The sequence below is a fragment of the Phaenicophaeus curvirostris genome, chromosome 6, assembly GCF_032191515.1.
Source record: "Phaenicophaeus curvirostris isolate KB17595 chromosome 6, BPBGC_Pcur_1.0, whole genome shotgun sequence".
NCBI lineage: Eukaryota > Metazoa > Chordata > Aves > Cuculiformes > Cuculidae > Phaenicophaeus > Phaenicophaeus curvirostris.
In genome coordinates this window covers 36449598-36471452 of record NC_091397.1, presented here as the reverse complement: position 1 = coordinate 36471452, position 21855 = coordinate 36449598, and the positions used below count along the sequence as shown (strand labels likewise).

At 38.7% G+C, this 21855-nt stretch overlaps 1 protein-coding gene across 4 annotated transcripts in view; it reads left to right on the top strand.

The window, feature by feature from the left end:
* POU6F2 (POU class 6 homeobox 2) overlaps positions 1 to 21855 on the top strand; it is a 323558-nt gene that overhangs the window by 239183 nt on the left and 62520 nt on the right. The window lies entirely within an intron of this gene.

Sequence of the window (21855 nt, the reverse complement as noted above, 5' to 3'; positions counted from 1 at the left end):
GACAGGCTTTGTGAAGCAAGATTCAGTGCCAGGAAGAGTGAAGGCACTGTGACAGGGCATTAAATGCAACAAGGCACCCAGGCAAACACATAGGATCGCAGACACACTTACACAGTCTACACTGAAGTCCATACCACTGTATGGTCATCCTGGCATTGGCATAAACTAGATAGTTTTGAGTAGGACTCCACTTGTTCCTGACTACGGTGTAGACCTATCAGCCACTTGGCATCTGTGCTAGGAAAACACTCAGAAGTTCCTGGAAATAGGCACAGGTCAAATCATTTCAAATAAAAGACAAATTGGATCAAACCTCTGGCTGCAAATCACTCAGATATGAAAGCTGAGTGGTAGTTTCAGGGAAATCATAAGTTTCAAGTGTTTTCCTTTAATTTTTGCTTTGTTATAGTTGAGACAAGTTATGGAAATGTCAAAATATCACGGAGGAGGCAATTTTTCACCTCTTTTCTCTGTGGAGGAATAAAAGGTCTCAAGGAGAAGAAGGTTGTGTAATATCCTGTGAACGCTCAACAGTTTGGCCATACTCTTCTACTTTTACTGTATCTGAAAGGCCTGAAGCGGTGAACGTATTCCATTAAGTTGGAGTTACATTTTCCCAGTTAATATTTCCGTGTTATCACCGTGATATTAGAACATTGTTTTAATTCCATATTAATGGTCTGCAATAAGGAGAGCAAAGTTATGGAATATTACATTTCACGATTATGATGGAACCCCTAGCATGTAATCCCTATTAATTTCAATTAGTGGCCCATTGGAGCCTCCACTTGAATTTTTTTAAGCCTTCTTCATTAGTGCTTGCTGTAACACTGACAGGTGACTTTTTTCTGATCTGCTCCTGTATGTCTGCTCCTCATTGATTACGAACAAGATCAGTGGGGGAAGGCGGGGTGTGGGGTGGGAGGGGGAAATGCTTGAAATTGCAGGGAGCATTTCATCTGCACTCTTATAGAGCATTATGGGAGGCTTAATTTAGGCTCCATTTTTCTAATTTTATGTAAAATTAGTTGGTACTCATCCTTGCCATTCTTTTCTGGTTGTTTAAGGCAGATGTTTCTTGAAGGCCTCAGCAGCCTATTTCTTAACCAGGGCTACTTTCTGTCTGTTTTCCTTTTAACCCATAGACAATGAAGAGTAGATGGACACTTAATGAGTACATGATTACTCTTAATGAGTACATGAGTAAGAAAAATTGTATTCATGTGATCACTAAAATGAACAGAAATAAACTAAAGCAAAATCTGAGTGGATCAAGACAGGTCTGCTGGCCCTTTCCTTCTAGGAAAGGAAAACACAGAGAAGGTTGGAAGAAAGAGTGAAGACTTGGCTTACACTATGAAACTGGCTAAATATGTCAGATCATAGAAAAAGTATAGCTTCAGAGTATAAGTAGGTTAGATAGTGTAATGATAGAGAAAAGCAGCTATCTCAGACTACTTGAAGAAACAGAACTTAGATTCCTTTGCCTAAATTAATTACAGAAAATAGATTGATAGTCTGAAACACTTCTTTCTCTTTATAATTAGCAATGCCCTGATTGTTCACTATTTGCAGTGCCCTGATGTTTGATTCATACTTGCATCCATAGCCAACTTGTGAAGACTTCATAAGAAGACACCACATTAATTCAAAGATGTTCAATACAGATCAATATTGTAAAGCAATTGCAATCACATGATCGTCTTTTTTCTATCGACAGAATTAGTCAGGTTTTTTTATCTAGTCTTGAATCAAGCCCTAAGGCAGCGTAAATCAGGACCAAGCCACTCTGTAGAAGGTCAAGTGTGATGCACAAAAGCAGTGTAAGCAAGATTGATCTAAGTGGCTGTGAACTTTGGAAAGTTGGTCTTCATGGCACAGCTAAAATTTTATGACTATGACTTTTCTTCATCATGGAGTTTCTTTTAAAAGCCCTGCACATAAGAAATGTCTGTAGAATTCTCAGCACAACACCACATTCAGAGCCTTCCCTTCCTGGCAACATTAAGAAGTCCTTCATGCCATAAGGCAGGATATGATCCTGAAAACACAAAAATATTACTGTGGCTCCAGGACTGGTAAATCAGCATCTGGTACTAGTAGCCCTTAGTGAGAAAGGCAGTCCCTCAAGCATTTCTTATTCGACCGGAGTGGGAAAGTGTGCACTGTATTAAATTTGGTGTGCAGGACAAGATATACTCCAACTTTAAAAATAACAGCAGTGTCTCCACATCAAGTGCTTTGGGACTTGGAACATACACTTGGCAATTTTGTGTTTCTTTTTCTCTCCTAGGTAGCAGTGACAAATCACTAGGTTAAGAACATACCCAAATAGGAATGAAAGGTGTTCTACCTCCTGATCTCTCTCCCGGGAGTGCTCTGTATTAAAAAGAAATGTTTTTACTTCTGCACGTTAGGGGCTAAATGTGTGAAACACTGATCAGCCAGTCTCAAAGCATTGGGCTAATATTTAATTACCATTATTAAGAATGGGGGAAAGTGCCTAAGGTGTGTGGAGAAGTTGCCTACAGCTGCTAGGATATGTTAAGTATCAATGTCACCATCAGCTTGGGGCCATCTTCTTCAAGTTGAGAAAATCTTATGGGTGGGCTTGTGTAATAAGGAGGAACATGAGATGTGGGTATGTAGGGTCCCAAATAAATGAATGGCACAAAAAAGCAGTGCCTGTCCTGTCTGCCACTGGCAAGCAGAAGCTGAATCTCACCCTGCTGACAAACTGAGGAGGAGTAACGTTGTGTTCTGCATCCATCAGGCCCCACAGGTTGTGTCCTTACACTTCCTGTGACTGTTAGGATTTCACTAATTCCTAAAACTTTCAGAAGTTGATAAAGCAGCCAGGCAAAATAAAACCAGTATCTAAATATAGGAGAAATAAAAGCAGTATATAAATACTGGAAATAGTGTTCATCCTGGCCAGGCCTGCAGAAAGCAGCTGAGTGCCTCTAAAAACTGCGGAGAGTCAGGATACTACTGCTCTCTACTCTACATCTTTACAGGACACTTCATCATAACCTTTAGTGTGTGATCTCCTAAATGCAAATGATGTTCATAGCAACTATTTTAAGGTTTTTCTCTCCCTCCTACTGCTAGCCAGAATTAATTGCACAGCAGCAGAACAAGCGATCTCTGCATAGAAGTGTCCAAGAATTTGTGCCATATATGCATAGCGCCAAATTTAAAAGCTATCTTCTTCAAAGATATTTCCCTATCCAGACTTTTCTTATGCCTTAGTCAGTCTGGATCTTAGCACAGTAATTTTGTCTACCCTCCACCACACTGTGCCTTACCAGAGTGCCAGAACCAAATCATGGTGACCGCCAGTCATACTAGCTGGGCACTGCTGCTATTTGTAGAGCAGTTCACAGCTTCATTTGCTTCTGCAAAATGAAGATTATATTGATAAAGGTGTGGAATAGGAGTGGGTGTTTGGAAAGCATTTAGAAAAGCAGGCTAAGATCACACACCACTGTGCTGGATGAAGTGCAAGCACATAGTCTGTAACGTTGCCTGCTCCCAAAGACATTACTGTCTTAGCAGACAAGCAAGACAAAGGAATCACGATTATCTTCACTTTACAGATGGAGAAATGAGTTAGTACGAGATTAACTAGCTTATCCAAGGTCATTCAGGGAGCCTGACAGGCACAGAACTAGGACCTAGATTTTCTGAGTTCCTAAGGAAGGATCAGTCTCTCAAAAATAGTGTCCTAAGCTATGTTTCTTAATAAAAGAATCTTGTATTAAAACATTACAAAAGTAAAAATGCAATTTCTTTACCTTTCAGTTTGATTAATGGATTCTTCACAACACAACAATAAAGCAAGTTCCTTTTATAATATATAGTATTTGAATAATTTTTTTTTTCAGAAGGTAATGATGGGGAAGAAAACCCTTTTTCTTTGATTAATTCCAGGTAGATGTTGTTTTCTTTTTTTTCTTGGCCAATAACTTCTAGATATCAAATAGATGTATTTTAAAGTGCTAGGATTTGGCACGACGGTGAGCCAACTAGCAAGAGACCACCCTTTGTAGATAATATAATAGTAGAACAAATCGAGTTCCCAGACCTTAATCCTCTAAGAAAAGCTGAAACCAGAGGAGGAAACTTCCACAGTGTTACTCAGTTGGCTTACTCTGTTAGATTGTCGGTCAGTACATGAACCCTATTTTAGAAGTGATGTGATTTCTATCTAAAATAACCTATTTACAATGTTCTGTGGGCTATTACTGTTTGAATGCTAGTTTCTGAAGTTCTTGAAAGAAGTCTACATTAAAGCAACATTCTGAAGATTGGAGGATTGTTTTGTGTTCTCTCTGAAATGGAATGTGATTTCATCTGCATCAGGCTGATTTATATGGAGTAATTTTGTTGGCTTGCTTTTGAGCATTTTATGAACTCCCGGAGAGATTATTGACCCCAGCTTAAAAAGTTTGCAATGAGAAGATATACCAATAGCAGTCCTGTTGTTAGTAATAATGATCATAATGGGCATAAACTCAGCTGTTCTTTTCAGGAGATGAAATATTTTTCTTTACTGTTTTTATAGGCATAAGTAGAGCTTAAAAGCAAATATATAGGGTGAGAGGTGTCAGGATTTTCTGCAAGTTCCTTTCCAGTGTAAGATTCCAATGTACCACTGCTGCAGAAAACAGGATCACAACCAACACGGGATACTCAGGGAAGAACAACCACTAAAAAATAATCTAAGGTTTCTTTTTTAATTATTATATTCGAGTTTTATTTACTCATTTGTTAAAAGCAGGGGCAAGATTACTGACACCTTTCTCATAACACAAAATACATTCAGAACTGCACCTTTATTGTCCGTGAGAAATTAACATGTGGTTGAAGTGAAGCATAATGTAAGCACAACAGCAGATTTTGTGCACCAAAGCCTCAAGCACCTGGGCTTGCCCTGTGCAATACCAAACTGAGAAGGGATATTGAAGCTGGTACAGCGATCTGTCTTCATTAATACTGTACCCAAGGTAACTAGGCTGAAGGAAAAGCAGGAAGAAAGGGACTACCATATTAACACAGTCAATGTTTTTAGTGGCCTGGGCAGTATTTTACCATAGCTGTGTACAGTTAACTTTCATTATAAGAAGTCACAGAATTATAGAATCATTTAGGTTGGAAAAGACCTTTAAGATCATTCAGTCTAACCTTTAACCTAATATTGCCATGTCACCAGACACAATACCTACTCGTCTTTAAAGTACTTCCAGGAATGGTGACTCAGTTGCTTCCCTGGGCAGCCCGTTTCAATGCTTGGCAGTAAATGTTTCCTAATATCCAGTCTAAATCTCCTCTGGCACAACTTGAGGCCATATCCTCTTATCCTATCACTTGTTACTTGGGAAAAGAGATGGACGCCCACCTCACTACAACATCTCTTCAAGTAGTTGTAGAGAGTGTTAAGATCTTCCCTCAGCCTCCATTTCTCCACATAAAACAACTCCAGTTCCCTCAGCCTCTCCTCGTAAGACTTGTGCCCTAGACCCTTCAACAGTTTCATTGCTCTTCTTTGGACTCTCTCCAGTACCTCAATGTCTTTCTTGTAGTGAAGGTCCCAAAAGTCAGCATGTATGCTCAGAGACTGATCATGGGTTCCTGAAGGAAGAGCTGCAAGACCCTGAATCTATCATTCTGCTTTAGATGTAGAGAAAGTTATGCTGTCATTAACTTAATGATCATTTGACTTAGACGTGCCAGTTGGCAGCTGGGGTATATGGTCCTATGTAGTTAATGCTCAGGTGGGCCCTTAATGCAGATTCTTACCTCTCTCTGCTCAAATCTGAATTGCTATGTAATGCATAGACATACCCAAATTCAGGCAGCAAGAATTAGTCTGCAGTGTGACCAAAAACTGGGAAAACTGCAAAACTCCATTTGCAGTGAGTCCTGGTACAAGGTGCATGCCTTTGGTATGTACCTTTGGAACTTGCCATCCAACTGAGCCACTTAAACATATGCTTAGTTACCTCCATGGTTAATAGACGAGTTCTCTCTGGAACATAGCTTAAAGAAGGACCTTGTCCTGTAAGCTCTGAATTACGCCTCAGAGAACGTTTCCCTTTACAAACCACGGAGACAATGAATGATTTGTAACTCTGTAACTTTAGTTAGTAGGTGTTTGGGGCATTCCCCAAAGGTATAGAAAGAAGCCACAAATGTGACTTCAGTGTGGGATAATGGTATTCCCACAGAGGCTATTCTTATAGTTTTGTGACAGAATATGGGCTTGAGAGGAGCATTATTGCAAGTTTTTTCTCCTGTACTGAAGTAAGGTATATCAAAATAGTTGTGACACTATTTTGTAAAACTAAAAAGAACACTAGTCGAAAAGACTGCATGTTTCTAAGATCATCACATGTAGATTAAAGGCTCATCTCTTATGCAATGACTTATGTATGCCTATCATCTCCTCTCCTAGATCTTCTGCACAGCAGGATGGGTGTATAGGTTTCATGAGATGCACAAAGATGACAGAAATACATAAGTGTTTTCATTTACTATGGTCTTCTCTCTTCTATTCCTAATCTAGAATTTAGTGTTTTCAAGATGTGTTGTATGTTGTGTGTCTATGTAAAATAATTATTTTGGTAGTTATTCTTGTGGGTTTGGGTTTTTTTTTATTTCAGCATTCTTGCATTGATATGTTGGAATCAGTTATTTCTTTTATTATCTCAGCAGTGCTTTGCTTCTGTAAATATAATTCAAGGCCTGTAATTTTCTTTATCCTTGATAAGATTAAACCCTACATACATTTTTTCACTTGTTTTCTGCTTGGGTAATGGCAACACCCTGAAAAGTAAATATGACATATTTCTTGGGTTTTTTCTATGATATAGCATATCACCTGTATTAGGTGGTAGCCTATATTAGGCTGTTATTTGTTCATTAAAGTTTACGGAGTAATCCTGCATTTTGCATATTTTTTCTTGCACATTTCTCATACACAAGCATACATGCGCACACGCTCGGAGTCATGGACTTCCAGGGCTCAGTCTTACAGGCAATCAATTCAACTGTGAATGGGTTTTGGTTTCTTTCTTATATTCTTTCTTTTTTCCTCAATTTTCCTTTCATACCTGTTGTTTTTTGTAATTTGGATTCAAGGATGTATTTGATACAGGTTTGGCAAATGTGTTCCATGTACAATATCACTGTGGAGCTCCTTAATTTTTACTGCTACATGTTTGTTCTGTATTACTGTAATGTGATTTGTCCATCTATTTTTACTTTTAAGTTTATGGGTTGCTACTGTCAGGGCTTGAATCTTAACCTTATTATGAAAAAATATCTGCCCAGCAGTCACACACATGCACAAAAAAAAAATAAACAAGAAAAAAATTAGGCCAATTAGACCCATCCTTCCTGGAAGACGAGCCATCCCCGAGACACTGCAATGATGTAGGGAACTGGCTGCCACCAGGACAGCTCCAACTAGAGGCAAAACTATTGATGCCTCAGCAGTGGCAGATGAAAAGCAGAACAAGAACTCCCCAGTGCTGCCACCAAATCACCAATCCTTCTTTTCCATAACAGCCACCCATATGGATGAGTGGATGAGGCCTTGCATCCATGATTATTCATCTCAGCCCACCAGCCTCAAGGCCAGTTAGTGCCAATCATAAATAAATGGCCTGTAGCGCTCTGTAGTACAGCTCTTGTGGTTTGACATACAGGTTTCCCCCCTGATTTTATTGTCTTTAACAGCTATATGATGAGGGTAATTTATATAAGTGAGTCATCTTTTCTGCATAATAAGATAGAGTGATAGATCTAGAGCTCAAGTGCGCATTATATGAGTTACTGTAATTCATTTCAAAACAGGCCTTGATAAAAACAAGGTATCAAATCTGACATTTACTGCAAGACTGTGAATAAACAGAAAGCCAGAAGTAATGGGAGGATGCATCAGGGATTTCCCCACCACTCCAGTGGCAAGCTGAGTAGTTGATTTATCTTACAAAAACTGTCCAGAGCATTAATGGTAAAATTAGTATTTTCTAAAGAATATATATGCTGTCAGACCACAACTTCAGAAAGAAGACAAGGAGCTCATTTGTACAGGGTGTTCTGATAATGTAAACCAATAAATCTAAAACAGTTAATTTACAAACAGCAGATCTAGACATATGTACTGAGCTCTCCTTGATCTGCCATTTGCTTGTGTAAAGTCAGGCTTCACTTTGAAATAGCCCATTGTAATTATTTTCACTATTTATGTGCTTCATAATTAAAGATCTACATTTTGTGAGCAGCTTTGCTCATCACTTAGGTATTCACTCATTTCTGTACCTCAGGAGTCTTTTGGCTTCCATCAATACTACCTGTATATATATTATGGCAGTGGCTTAAGTGTCCAACTTACTAAATACTACATAAACTCATAAATCACTAGGTACTGCTCAGCGAACAGGTAGAAATATTCCACATGCAGATTTACCCTGAAATAAGAAAATCAGTTTTCATTAGGATCTTGCCGATTTCTTTGCCTCTCAAACATAACTATTACTATTTCCATCACAGATACTTTGGAAAGTTTTTCATGTTTCCACATGAAATACTAATTTTCTAACCCTGAACTTTCCTTTTAAGCAAAATCAATGAAAAGCTATTGTTGCTTTTACAGATGCCAGAGAGTATTACTACCATCATAAGCAACAACCAAAAAAAATGTTTTCACCCTCAGTGGATTGAATTACTGAAAAATAACCCTATAATTACTGCATTAAAAAGCCTCCTTTAACACTGTTTTTATTATCCATGAAGTTTCTGTTTTATTTTTCACAAGCCAGCATCAATGCCCTGAATTCTGCCTTGCTCTGATCTGGTGCCAATATGCTGACCTCAATGGGACTCCACCTGTTATACTGACGACTAGAAAGAGGCAAGCAATGAGTATTAGTAAGGAACAAAGAGAGATGTCTGATTTCACTGAAATTTTTTTAAATAAACAACATACTTTTCTTGAAATCAAAGGAGTTCTAACAGTATATGAAGTAAATCTACTTTAAATTAGGTCTTTGTCTGACCAGAGGGGAGAAGAAGCCTTCTGATACTCACCAGTGGGGTTCACTGTTGGAAATTGGCAGGGAACCATTGAGTATAGTGAAATTGCCAGGTGGACACATCTCACTTGCTACCTGTAGATGTCTTAGCAAGCTGAAACAGTCAGCCGACTCATGATCTTCAGGAAACAGAAAGGAAATTCCCCTGCAGCACACTCACATTGCTGTCTTGCAGATACAACCAAAAAAACTGGCTTTTGGATCCATGCAAAATTAACAACTTCAGTTTAATGTAGGCCACTGATTTTTTGCCTCTTTAAGCTGGCTTATGTTCACTGGGTGTCCTACAAGGGAGTCGTTGTCTGTCTTTTGGGGTGAAAGGGGATTTGGAGAGTTGTTACCAGCCTGCTGTTTGCCATTGTTGAAAAAGGAAACAATTCAGTGCAGAATGACTGTACCCTCATTTTGTGTTCAATTAATGCTTACTTAAATCTAGTCCACCCCTTTTCTGTTCATCTGTTTTCTCCTGCCACAGTAAGAAACCATGCAAGCTCCCTCTGTGAAATTTCTCTTTTCAAGGGGGTATATTCAACTTTAAGTCTGGAAAGCAAACAGCACATACCTCATACTTATAGGGAGCATTTGTTTTATTCCATGTATAAGTCATATGAGTGTAATAAGTGCAGTGAAAGAGTCCTGCCTTAATTGCGCTTGGGCTGGATTCATCACAGTTTGTACCTTGTTGGAGGTGCATTGTCTGACTCGGTTGCCTTCAAAAACATTTCTGATCTTTGGCTTACTCCTTTTACTGACAGAATTACCAGTAGCACCCACCAGTACCAGTAGCTGCAAAGAGGTCTGCAGACTCCACCCTTTCAAGATGTTTATTTTGGCAGATAGGAAGATATCTAAGTTCCCTCCACTCTGAAATGAGATGAGGAAAAGGCATGTAAAAATGATTTATTTGAAATCAAGTATTGCCACTCAGTTTATAAAATACCCATCTGTGAGGGTGATCCATTTTACATTTCCTGTCAAGAAATAATTTTGGTCTCAACCAAATATTTCATGTGATCTAAATTCTTTTTTCCTTTTTTTTTTTCACTCCAGGTCTGCCTGAGCTGTGTTTTGTTACTGTTCCAGGGTTTCTTTGATTTTTTTTGAGGGGGGGAGTAGGGTGGTTTAAGGGAATTTTTCAGTTTGGTAACAGAAAAATCCATCAGTCTCACAGGTTTAGGTGTAAATGTTTTGACTTCTGACTTCAATGGATAGTTTCTTTAGTTTACAGTGGCATAAATGTAAAGAAAAAAATCAGGTCTTTGGTGAGAATATTTGATTTAGATAAAATATCAGTGTAATTAGCTAACTCTAGTATTTCAAATGAGAGTATCATTCCCCCCTTACTGCTTATTTGAAGCCTGTGAGAGGTTGAAGGGGCTGATTCTGACAGTACGTACCTCTGGTTTAATTGATTGCAACTCTGTTGACCTTGTTAAAATTACACCAGTTTCATAATCTGGTGGAGAGAAATCCAAATCACACCAAGAACTTGGAACAGACATTATTTTTAGCACAAAAGAAAAAAAAACAACCTTGTTTTGTAAAGCACAGGAATTGCTACAGGGCCCATAAATATTTTCTGAATCTGGTCAACAGATAAAAGTAGAAAATACTTAGAACATGAAGAAATTCATCTGTCTGTCTATTGACAGCGCCTTGTGGAAGAACAAGAATCTAGGTACAATAAGGCAATAATGAATTTAAAGAAAAAGCTGCAGACACTCGGGCTGTAAGCTGAGCTGCTGTTGAAAAAGATAGTAGATATTTTTGCTCTTATAGCAGAATTCCTTGGCTGAATGTCTATGAGTAGATTTCCATTGATAATAAATATAGAGGAAATTATTTATTGTAAATGATAATTAGACTTTCCCCAGGCAATGCATTCAGACAGTAGCAGATACTGAACAATAACATAGGCATTATTTCTGGCATTCTGCCTCCACACATAAAAAAAAAGATGACAGGAGCTAAACCTTGCCATGACTTTTGTTTAGAATACAGTAACATGAACATAGGGGTAAATTAATATTTGTGTGTGATTTTATGTAGTGACGTGTAACACAGAGTATAAGGCACACCCCATCTTTATTTGTGAAGCAGAAAAATCATTCACAAGAACATACTAACACAAACTCTCTTGAGTTTACCCAGGACTGCATTAGGACTTCCATGCAGGTTTACTTTAAGCGGTCTTTGCAAGATCTCAGCCTCAGATTTTAACCAATTTGGAATTGATCCTTGCAGCAAAAAAAATTCTTCAGTTTATACTTGCAGTCATCACTCACATTCAGCTAACAGCAGTTTTTCTGTTACCTCAAGCAATATGGAGCTGTGTTTTTGTTATAAGAGGATCTCAGTTTCATATACCCTCTTGCCATCAATTTATAGTGCCTAGCACAGTGGCAATTGCAAAGACCTCAGAAACAATACATTCCTAGCCTATATGTTTTTAATTATATTTCCAAGTTTCATTTGCTGTTGGCAACTTGACGTTATTTTGATTTTGCTGAGGTGAAATATATGAGTTTCAAATACAGCTTTGAAATTGATTAGGAATTAATATGGCAGCATTACAGATGCAGTAGATTCGCTGGTGCTTTTGCAGCAGTGTGTGAACTCCCATATGGAAAACCAATTGTAACCACCAGAGCAAAGTGGCTGAGACTGGAGATAAAAGATCAGAGAAAAAGAACCAAACAGCTAGAAGCATAAGGAAAATCTATCATGGCAAAAAGAATTATACGCAGCCCCAAGAAAACCCATGGAGGAGACACAGAAAAGGTGGGACATGGTTGAATTCTGAAAAAATAAATAAATAAATAAGAAAATCTTTCAAGGCAATCAGTAAATTTAAAATAACTGGTAAATGTGCTCTGTAACTCTCAGAAGAGCATAAACAAAACTAAACCTTGAATCACCTTGTTGATGCTGAGCGCATCCCAGCCCCATGCAGCACACATAAGCATGTTCTGGCAGTGTTACTTCTGGGGCAGGACTTGCAGCTCATTTTGGGAGCAGGTTTCTTGCTGATACCAAAGGAGATGGAAGTGCTTGGGAGGAGAGCGGGTTCTCTGTGGAAATATATCAGATGTGGCTGCATTACACTGTTAGCCCTTCTGCTTTTCCTCTTCTGTAGAAAGTGCATTGGGGGCACAATTTTTGGCATGGTGAACACACAGTTATTACCAGTTTATATGTGTCATTAGGCACAGAGCAGAACTGCTGCTGAAAAAGAGAGTAGTGAGTGTATGTATGTATAAACAGTGACTTTAAAGTGCTGTAGTAATTCCTGCATTGGCTAGTGGCGTCTTACACATTTAGTCAAATTAAGGTGAACGTGGCAGGAGGTTGCTAGCTTCTGAGATGCAATATGCTCACATAGAGCTGATGCAAGGAGGGAGAGCACGGATTAGTAAGTGCTCATTCCTCTGTCTTTAGAAAAGAAGTAGCTGTAGTAATACCCCCATTGACAATCAGACAGCAAACAGTTGAACACTCACATTCCCAGTCCATTACTGACACTCAGAATTGTACTAAAGTAATAAAACAGTGCCCCAAGGAAAATGTGAAGAGGATCCTGCTTAGGGACCTCCAGCATCTGTTTTTTGCATGCACTCCCCCTTCACACAGACTTTCACTCAGGTTTCTTGTTTTAGTGGATATCGCTCACCCTTTATTTTATTAAAAATGTGGATTTGACTTCAAGGTCCTCAAACCAAATCCTTCCTTCGGCTTTGCTCACATTCCTCAAATCTCACTTTATATACTGAGATTTCAGCACAACTCAAATTCTTAATTAAAAATCAATGTCTCAACTGATTCGATATCTCATATATTCTTCATGAAATCTGTCAAATAGAGAAAGAACTTCTCAAATGGCAGCAGTTATGGTGCTTATGTCATTTTGACATTAACCATAGAGGATTAAATACTTCCAGCTTTCTAGATACCTGAATTCAGAACTAGACTTGAATTTTGGACTGACCTGTATCTTTACCAGCAGTCTTTGTGCTGAATTCAGGAGTCACCTGTTCCATTCTTCAACTTTGTACTGGATCGGTTCACCTAGTAAAGTCAGGTTTGGAGCTGAAAGCAGTGGAAAGAAAAACATTCCACATAGTTCCAGTTTTAGAACTGATCTTGTTCACATCCAAGGCAATGAGACTTCAGTGTAAGCACTTGGCTTACACAGAAGCAGACCCATTTGGTGATGCTGTTACAGACGTATTTCTGGCTTCAGAAAATAGGATCTCTGCAGAGCAGCTGGCTTAGAATTTTAAAAGAAGCCTTACATATATTCTCAGTAAGCAGTGTGTCCGTAAGAATTAAGTAGAATTTATTCTTCAAAGGGCAAAAGAGAAGGTCTGTAGCTAAAATTTTTTTTCAAACATGAATATTCAAATAAACAGTTCCATGCGTGTATCGTAAGATTGCATATTGTACTGTAAAATAAGACGGTTTCAGAAATATTTTCTCAAATAGCTAGCATGAAGTGTCATATTATCACAGTGTGACCTCGCATTGCATTTTTAACATTTATATATGCAAATGGTCATATTTACATGTGCATGTGCATTCACACATTCAGATTAAATGTTTTAGATTAAGGAGATTAGTTTGGTGTGTCTCAGGATTGGCACATTCTACAGAGGCTAGATCACTGAGACCCAAGTGCTGGGCTCTTATCCCAGAAGACATATGGCAATTTCCTTTTGATAAGAGTTCATTTTTTTAGTAGCAAGAGAGTTCAGAAGTAACCATTTTTCTTGTGGGGAAAGCATCTTTCAGATTCTAAAATAGACAAACACAGGAATCAAGCAACTAATCAACCTGAAATGAGCTGCTTTGCAGCCCCTTTCAGAACGTTTAGGAGATGCTCTTTGCTTTCACACATGGTAACTAAACTGATTCAGAAAATTAGATAATTCAGATATTTTTTTCAGTAGTCTTTCCTCTTTTATGGGCATCAATACAAATCTATGATTAGTAGTGACGCAAAATTTCATGCACCTCGAATATTGATTTCAGTTCTGGGCCCCTTGCTACAAGAAGGATGTTGAGGCTCTGGAGCGTGTCCAAAGAAGAGCAACAAAGCTGGTGAAGGGGGCTGGAGAACAAGTCTTATGAGGAGTGGCAGAGGGAACTGGAGTTGTTTAATGTGGAGAAATGGAGGGTGAGGGGAGACCTCATTGCTCTCTACAACTATCTGAAAAGAGGTTGTGGAGAGGAGGATGCTGGCCTCTTCTCCCAAGTGACAGGGACAAGAGGGAATGGCCTCAAGCACCACCAGGGGAGGTTCAGGCTGGATATCACCAAAAATTTTCACAGAAAGGGTCATTGGGCACTGGAACAGTCTGCCCAGGGAGGTGGTTGAGTCACCATCCCTGGAGGTACTTAAAATATGGGAGGATGAGGTGCTCAGGGACATGGTTTAGTGGTTGATAAGAATGGTTGGGCTTGATGATCCTGGAGGTCTTTTCCAGGATCAGCCTAATGATTCTGTGATTCTGAAGTCACATGATGCAGTTTGTTTAGCATGTGTTTACATCCTGCATAAAATAAACAGAAGTAGATATTTTAAAGACTGCACAAACATAAACTTGATGATCCGGTGAGTCTCTTCCAACCTGGTGATTCTATGATTCTATGATAAAGGTAACTAACCAGCATAAACCAAGATGATGCTGAAATAGTGTGTGCCACCTTTTTTGAATCTGGAATATCTCATACTTTAAATTTATAAATACAGGTAGCCAGGATTGGACTCTGTGGATAATAAGTACTGACCAGCTGCTAAAGAAGTCAATCTGCTATTCTTTGTAGTTAATGATATTTAAATATTTAAAATATATTTAAATATATTCTCTCGTCTTTTTGGTAACTATATAAGACCCAACCTTAGACATGCTGACACGTTTTGATTTGTCTTTTAAGATCAGAGGCTTTCTATGATAGGGTAACCACAGCAGTGGACACAGGTAAACCAACAGATGTGATCTATCTAGACTTCTATAAAGCCTTTGACATGGTCAATGAGCTGGCAATGTGCACTCACAGCCCAGGTGGCCAACCGTGTCCTCGGCTGCATCAAAAGAAGCATGGCCAGCAGGTCGAGGGAGGTGATTCTGCCTCTCTATTCCTCTCTCACGGGACTTCATCTGGAGTATTGTGTCCACTTCTGGAATCCTCAACATAGGAATTATATGGAACTGTTGGAACGGGTCCAGAGGAGGGCTACAAAGATCATCAGAGGGCTGGAGCACCCTCTGTGCAAGGACTGGCTGAGAGAGTTGGGGCTGTTCAACCTGGAGAAGAGAAGGCTCTGAGGATATCTTACAGCGACCTTCCAGTACCTGAAAGGGACTTGCAAGAAAGCTGGAGAAGGACTATTCATAAAGGCTTGTGGTGATAGGATGAGGAGGAACGAGTATAAACTGGAGAAGGGCAGATTTAGGCTTGATATAAGGAAGAATTTCTTCACCATGAGAGTGGTGAGACACTGGAACATGTTGCCAAGGGAAGTTGCGGCTGCCCATCCCTGGAGGTGTTCAAGGTCAGGTTGGATGGGGCCTTGGGTAACCTGATCTAATGGGATGTCCCTGACCATGGCAGGCTGGTTGGAACTAGATGATCTTTAAGGTCCCTTCCAACCCTAACTATTTGATGATTCTATGGTTCTACAATTAGGCCCAAACAAGATCCTTTTCATCTAGTTTTCTTCCCTCTTTTTTTTGTTTGTCACTAATAGAGCCGAAGTGAAAATGTCTAGGCTGGTTTCTACTCACTCCTTGCCTGTGCCCTAATGTGTTCTTCATTATTCATGTCACCAGCAGTTTGATATTAGAGATCTGGGAATGATGTCTTCTTGTTACTTGCTTCGCCGTGGCTCTACTAAATATATGACTTCTTTTATTCAGTAAATTCTTATTGTAGTTTTTTAGACTGGTTCAAATTTGACCAGCAGCACCTTGTTTACAAAGATATTGTGAGGAATTTTGTGCATCCTTCTCCTCTGTCCATGTCACATCAACGCTACATGAGCACTGTGTGCTTCCCATCACCTCAGGTCGCGTCGCTTTGCATTGAATCAAGTCATGTCGCATCAGTGATACCAGTATCAGTACTTATTCCTGGTAGAAAATTCAGCATAGATTTAGACAGCAAATAGCTCAACCACAATAAATGTATATAATGAGCAGATTAAGTATCTGTGAGAACCAGATATTGTAAGTGTCCCTGGCAAGTCAGTGCTTTCAGATATTCCAATATCCTTGTCTCTACACTGTATTCTACACATAAATATCAGATATACATGCATAAACTAAAATGTCTGTCTAAGCAGCCTATTTGCAACTTTTACCATCTACAATTATTTGTGACTATGTAACTGTATGGTTGAAATATCCAGGCATCATTATTGGATGGGTCTGGATATTGTAACTACATTGCATAGTTTATAAGTTGATCATATCTCAGCACCGTACAAATAACAAATGTTGACAGATTTTTTTTTTTCTTCATGGGATTTGCTTTAAACATTTGCCTGCTGGGACATGTTTTCAAATAGTTATACATGATTATGTTCTATGATAGTAAATTTATTAGACATTTTAATCTGTTGTTCATTTATAAAAGTTAAATGTCGTAATTATCCTGCTACACAAACTAAAAGGAAGGGAGGGGAGGGTCAAAACAACAACAAAAGTTCTCTAACTGATATCTAAAACATATAGGTTTCCCAAAAATTTCAATCATAATACCCTTTTGGTTAAAATTCTTTTGTTTTACATTACCTATGTATTCTCTCTTGGCTTTCAGCATGTTGATAGCTTTCTTGAAATTTTGACTTATTCTTGCTTAAGACCCTAAAAGTAAATTAAACCGCCAGAGGCACCCGCAGTTGAAATATTTGGCTGCAAAATTCTATATAAATGCTAAGTGGTCTTCTTATTGTTGATTATTACAAACGCTTATTTGGCACTCATCACTGTGGTACCTAGGTGCTTTCCCAGGATTAAGTTGAAGCAGTCTTTCCAGTGTGTTTTTTAAAATTCCTTCAGGGATTATGAGATTTAATGTAGGTCCAAGGAGCTCTAAACTGGTACAAGATGTGTACACATATTGAAGACAATTAGGAATATAGGCATTAATGCTATGTAAAGAATTTGCCAGAAGATCTAGTAGGGACTTTGAGGAAACTGTTCTTCTGCATCAATCCACTCATGTTTAGAAACCAAGCATATGGGTATCTGTGTTAAAATGCTCTGTTTCTATGTCATTAAGTTATTGAAGACATTTTCATATTCCTGTTTGTTAGATATAGTCTACAGGTGCTGGAATGGGATGGTGTGGTGGGTTAGCTTTGGCTATCAGCTCACCCAGCCACTCACCACTGCCTTCAGTGGGAAGAGGAAAAAATAGGATGAGAAAGCTCATAGGTCAAGACAGAAAGACTGCTTACCAGTCGCTGTCACAGGCAAAGCAGACTCAGCTTGATGATAATTAACTTTAATTTATTGCCAACTTAAACAGATTTAGGCAGTGAGAACAAAAAGACAAACATTACAAGAAGACTTTTCCTCCCTCCTCTCCGAAACTCAGCTTCAATCCTTCATTCTTCACTCCTTTATCTGCGCCCAGTGGTGCAGGGGGCATGGAGGACAATGGTCAGAACAATTCCTCTCTGCTGCTACTTCCACTTCACACCTCTTCCCCACTTTTGTGTGGGCTCTCTACAGGACACAGTTGTCATCACAAAATATCCGTCTATACCAGGGTACAGTCCTGAAGAGCTACAGTGTAGATACATGCTCTGGGGTGGAGCACCTCGTCCTTTCTCTGATCTTGGTGTTCCCTCTGTTGTGTTCACATTTTTTTTTCTCTCCTCCTCCTCTGCAGGCTCCCCACTACAAAAATCTTGCCATCTACATCCAATACAGAAGATAACACTAGGCACAGTAATGAAGAAGGTTCCAGAATATCTTCAGAAGCCTGTGCTCAGTTTGAAACAGTCTTTTTTACCTCAAATCCAAGTGACTGCTACCCAGAATCTGTCTTACAAGCCAACCTGAAAAAATTGGGAATAAAACCCACTAGATTTTAACATGTATAATGTCATAATCTCAACACAGATAAATGTTTCACAGATTGCCAGTTAAAAAATCCTAGGAAAGGAAATGGCATGCTAATAAAAAGTTCATGTCTCTGTACAGTTTCCACATAGTCTGGATAGAAAAATACCATGTGCTTCTGATTGAGAACCGTTGCGGAATTCTTGACAACTTTTGTAGTTATTTAAATTAAAGGATTTTTCTTTTTTCCCTTGAAAAGCATTGGTTTAGGCAAACACTCTCAGTAGCTGATATAGTAATGTGATGCTCCCTGCAGAAAGGATTGTCTGTGAAGGTGAGGCTGAGGACCTGTTGGTCCCTAATCAAATATACTGCTTTTATACACCAGTTCAATCTCTAGGAGATATCCAGAAACGGAATATTTTTTTTAACAGCCTTCGAGAAAAACACTGATAATTTTTTGTTAAAATGAAGTTATGCCTGTGTTACTCCACTATATGTGCCTCTGTTCTCCATTGCTGCATTCGGGTAGTGCCTCTTCATTCTTAGCCTGTCCCTTAAGTCCTTTAGAAAATGTAATTTTATTCTTATACTGGCACTACATAAAGTGACCTTACCTTTCAGGTTACAGGACCATTTTTTCATATGATGCTCTGGCAACCTGAAATGTCCTGGCTTTTCATTTCATCAGTCAAATAGCTTGGTTTTTCCTTTATATTTCTTGAATGAATTATGTTGTAATGAGTAAAACTGGCTCTTTTATTTCCGTACTAGGGGAATGGAATTTCAGTACCGTATACCCTTTACAAAGAGAAGTAAAATTGCTATGTACACTATCTTACATAGTGTTCAATACATGAACCGATCATGTCTGATCAGTTTCTCACAGTAAGTTCACTGAGATTCTTAGCTTTGGAAAAAAAGAGAGGACGAGGATATTCTTCCAGAAGAAAGAGGTATTTGTGACTCTCAAGAAAGCTGCTTGCAGCATTGACTCTACCACACTTTTCTTGATATTGTGGTTTTGAAGAATATTTCCTACACCTAGAAACTCTCACTTTACATGTCACAGTTTTAGGATCTTGAAAGCAGTGCCTCTTTCATCCCCAGTGATCCTACAGGTTAGTTTTATTTGTGTGAGTTCTGTTTGCTGCAGTGGAATGGTTCCTGCTTTACACCAAGTTGAAGCAGAACAACTGTCATGTACTTTTCTTTAAGAGTTCGGCTTTGGGAAGTCAGAAAAATGTACAGAAGCTACTCAGTTATTACAAGATTCTTCTTCAAATAGTTTTTTCTCCAAATAATCACATCATTAGCAGAGGCATACTTGAGACGGCTGGCCTGTCACTTTAAACTAGGATTGCTATTACCTGCTGTTATGGTTGGTGTTTTGAGTGGGAACAGAAATTTGAGCCCAGGAACTGACAGCCCCAAAGGCCTCAGCCAAATTAAATTATTATTTAAATGCAGAAACAAAATGAGAAGAGCCTTTTGTAGGATCTTTCATAACATATTTCTAATATTTCTCAGGGATCCAACCTCTGCTGAGATGAAGCTCACACATCAGAAATTTTATTTTTAAAATAAAAGCAAGATATAAGATGTCATAAGTTACTCCAGAAGTGTCCAGATATAATGAAATGAAGTGTGTTTCTCCATTCCCAGTTTGCACATGATATAACTTGCAGTCAACAGCCTCCCAAAACGCTCAAAGAAAAATGCATCTTCTCTTTTTTTAATCAGACTTATGAATAGATAGGGATGTTTTCATATGCACTTGTAAGTCTCTTACCCTGCAAGCTGGCCCATTCACTATGATTTTTCCTGGAACATGGTGCTACCTAGGGTACCTATGCATATCATAGCCTCTGCCATCATTTTTAATAAGTAGCTTATCTCTGTGATGCAACTAAAAGCAATCCTGAGTGTCTCCAGGGTTTGTTGTAATTAAATTTTATTGTCGTATTTGAAAATGCACAGTTTTGAAAACTGGAGCAAGAAAAATGGAAAGGAGATTCTAGGAGATAATAGTCTGATTTTTAGAAGGTGTTAACCCTTTGTAGTTTCCAGATGCACAAGCTTACTTATGCATTCCAAGTAACTGTTTCTATACGCAACTGAGGCTGTAAACTATTGCAGTTAGAGTAGTTTATTAGCTGATGTCAGGTTACCATGCAAAGACTATAATATAGTCCAATGCCATAGGACCAGAGATGCAGTAATTTGTGCATGTCTAATACGACAATACAAAGTCTTTTCTGAAACTCTTAAACTCTTGCTGTTGCCCCTTTCTTCTCTGAGTATTTACGATACAATGGTATTACTCCAAGTCCTAGTGCTGCCCATGAAGTGCCACAGAGAGAGCCAGGGCTTACCAGCTTCTGATTTGGACAATAAAGAAATGCTAATTCTTTCAGCAGCAAACTGACAAGTTTCTGTATTCTGTTGTCTGACATTACACTCTGCTCCAGCACCAGCAGCCAAGTCACTGAGGAGTTCATGCAACTGCATTTGAGTTCATGCCTTCTGCAGTCAGTGGAATTGCTTGCACTCTGGACTCAGGGACTGAGCTTTGCTTTGGTCATTGTGCCCACCTCCACCCTCTTCACAAGACTGCTAATCAAGCATTCATTCTGTTTTCCCCTTTTGTGTTTTATTCCTTCTTGGTTGTCTTGCTATGGGATCCTGTGGACTGGTTTTGGAGATTCATATAATAACTTTTTCCAAATCAAAATATTTCCTCTGATAATGTCATTTTTTCTGTCCAGCATTGCTACTAATCTTTATCTAGTTATTTACTTTACAATTTCTAGAGGGATTGGATGTGCCCAAGGCACTCCTTTAGGCAACACTTTATATCAAGGTTACATTTATAAATACTTCATGAAGGGCTAATGAATGATTAATAGATGTTTTAATGTATGACCAATCAATTGTTGTAGATTTTGCAACATCCAACAGACAAGGAGGTTTCTAATAGGCATAGATTATAACTGTATCTGACATCCTCTACTGATGAGCTTCTAAACATCTATAACATACACACTACTCATATCTGTAACATGCTTAAAACATCTACTAATCACTGATTAATTTTTTATTACCTATTTTGAAGCAGAGCCTGACTGTGGAGTACAACCCTTACTGGTGTCTGTGACTCTTCATTTCCATAGGATTGATAATTTACTTGTCATCCGAGAACTTAGAACTCCTACTAATTTCTGCTCAAACATCAAGCTTTTCTGACTTAGCTTCAGAATTTTCACCTTAGCCTAATAAAATGTCTTTGCTGTCCCCAGACTTTTTTACCCTTCAAACTGGCTACTGTACACTGATAATGTGCATTTTGCAAGGTCTGCAGAAATGCAATTATTCTTAGGGTGCAGATCCCCTCTAAAACTCATTTACAGCCTGTTGAACTCTGTTTGATTGTTCTCAGGGCAGCTGTCCCAGTGATGAAGGCTTACAGCATTTTTTTTTTTGTTGTTTGTTTTACAGTCATCCCTGTGTGCCTGGTTCAAAGTTTGTCCATTCTCAGAAAAGGATGAGAAAACAGAAACTTCACAATAATCCAGTGAACAAGCCACCTCCCAAAGAACATCTGATTCCAACAGGGGAAAACACATTTTGTGTGTTTGTTAAATCCAAGTCTTGATAGGAGTGTTCCTGTGTGGGATTCTCAT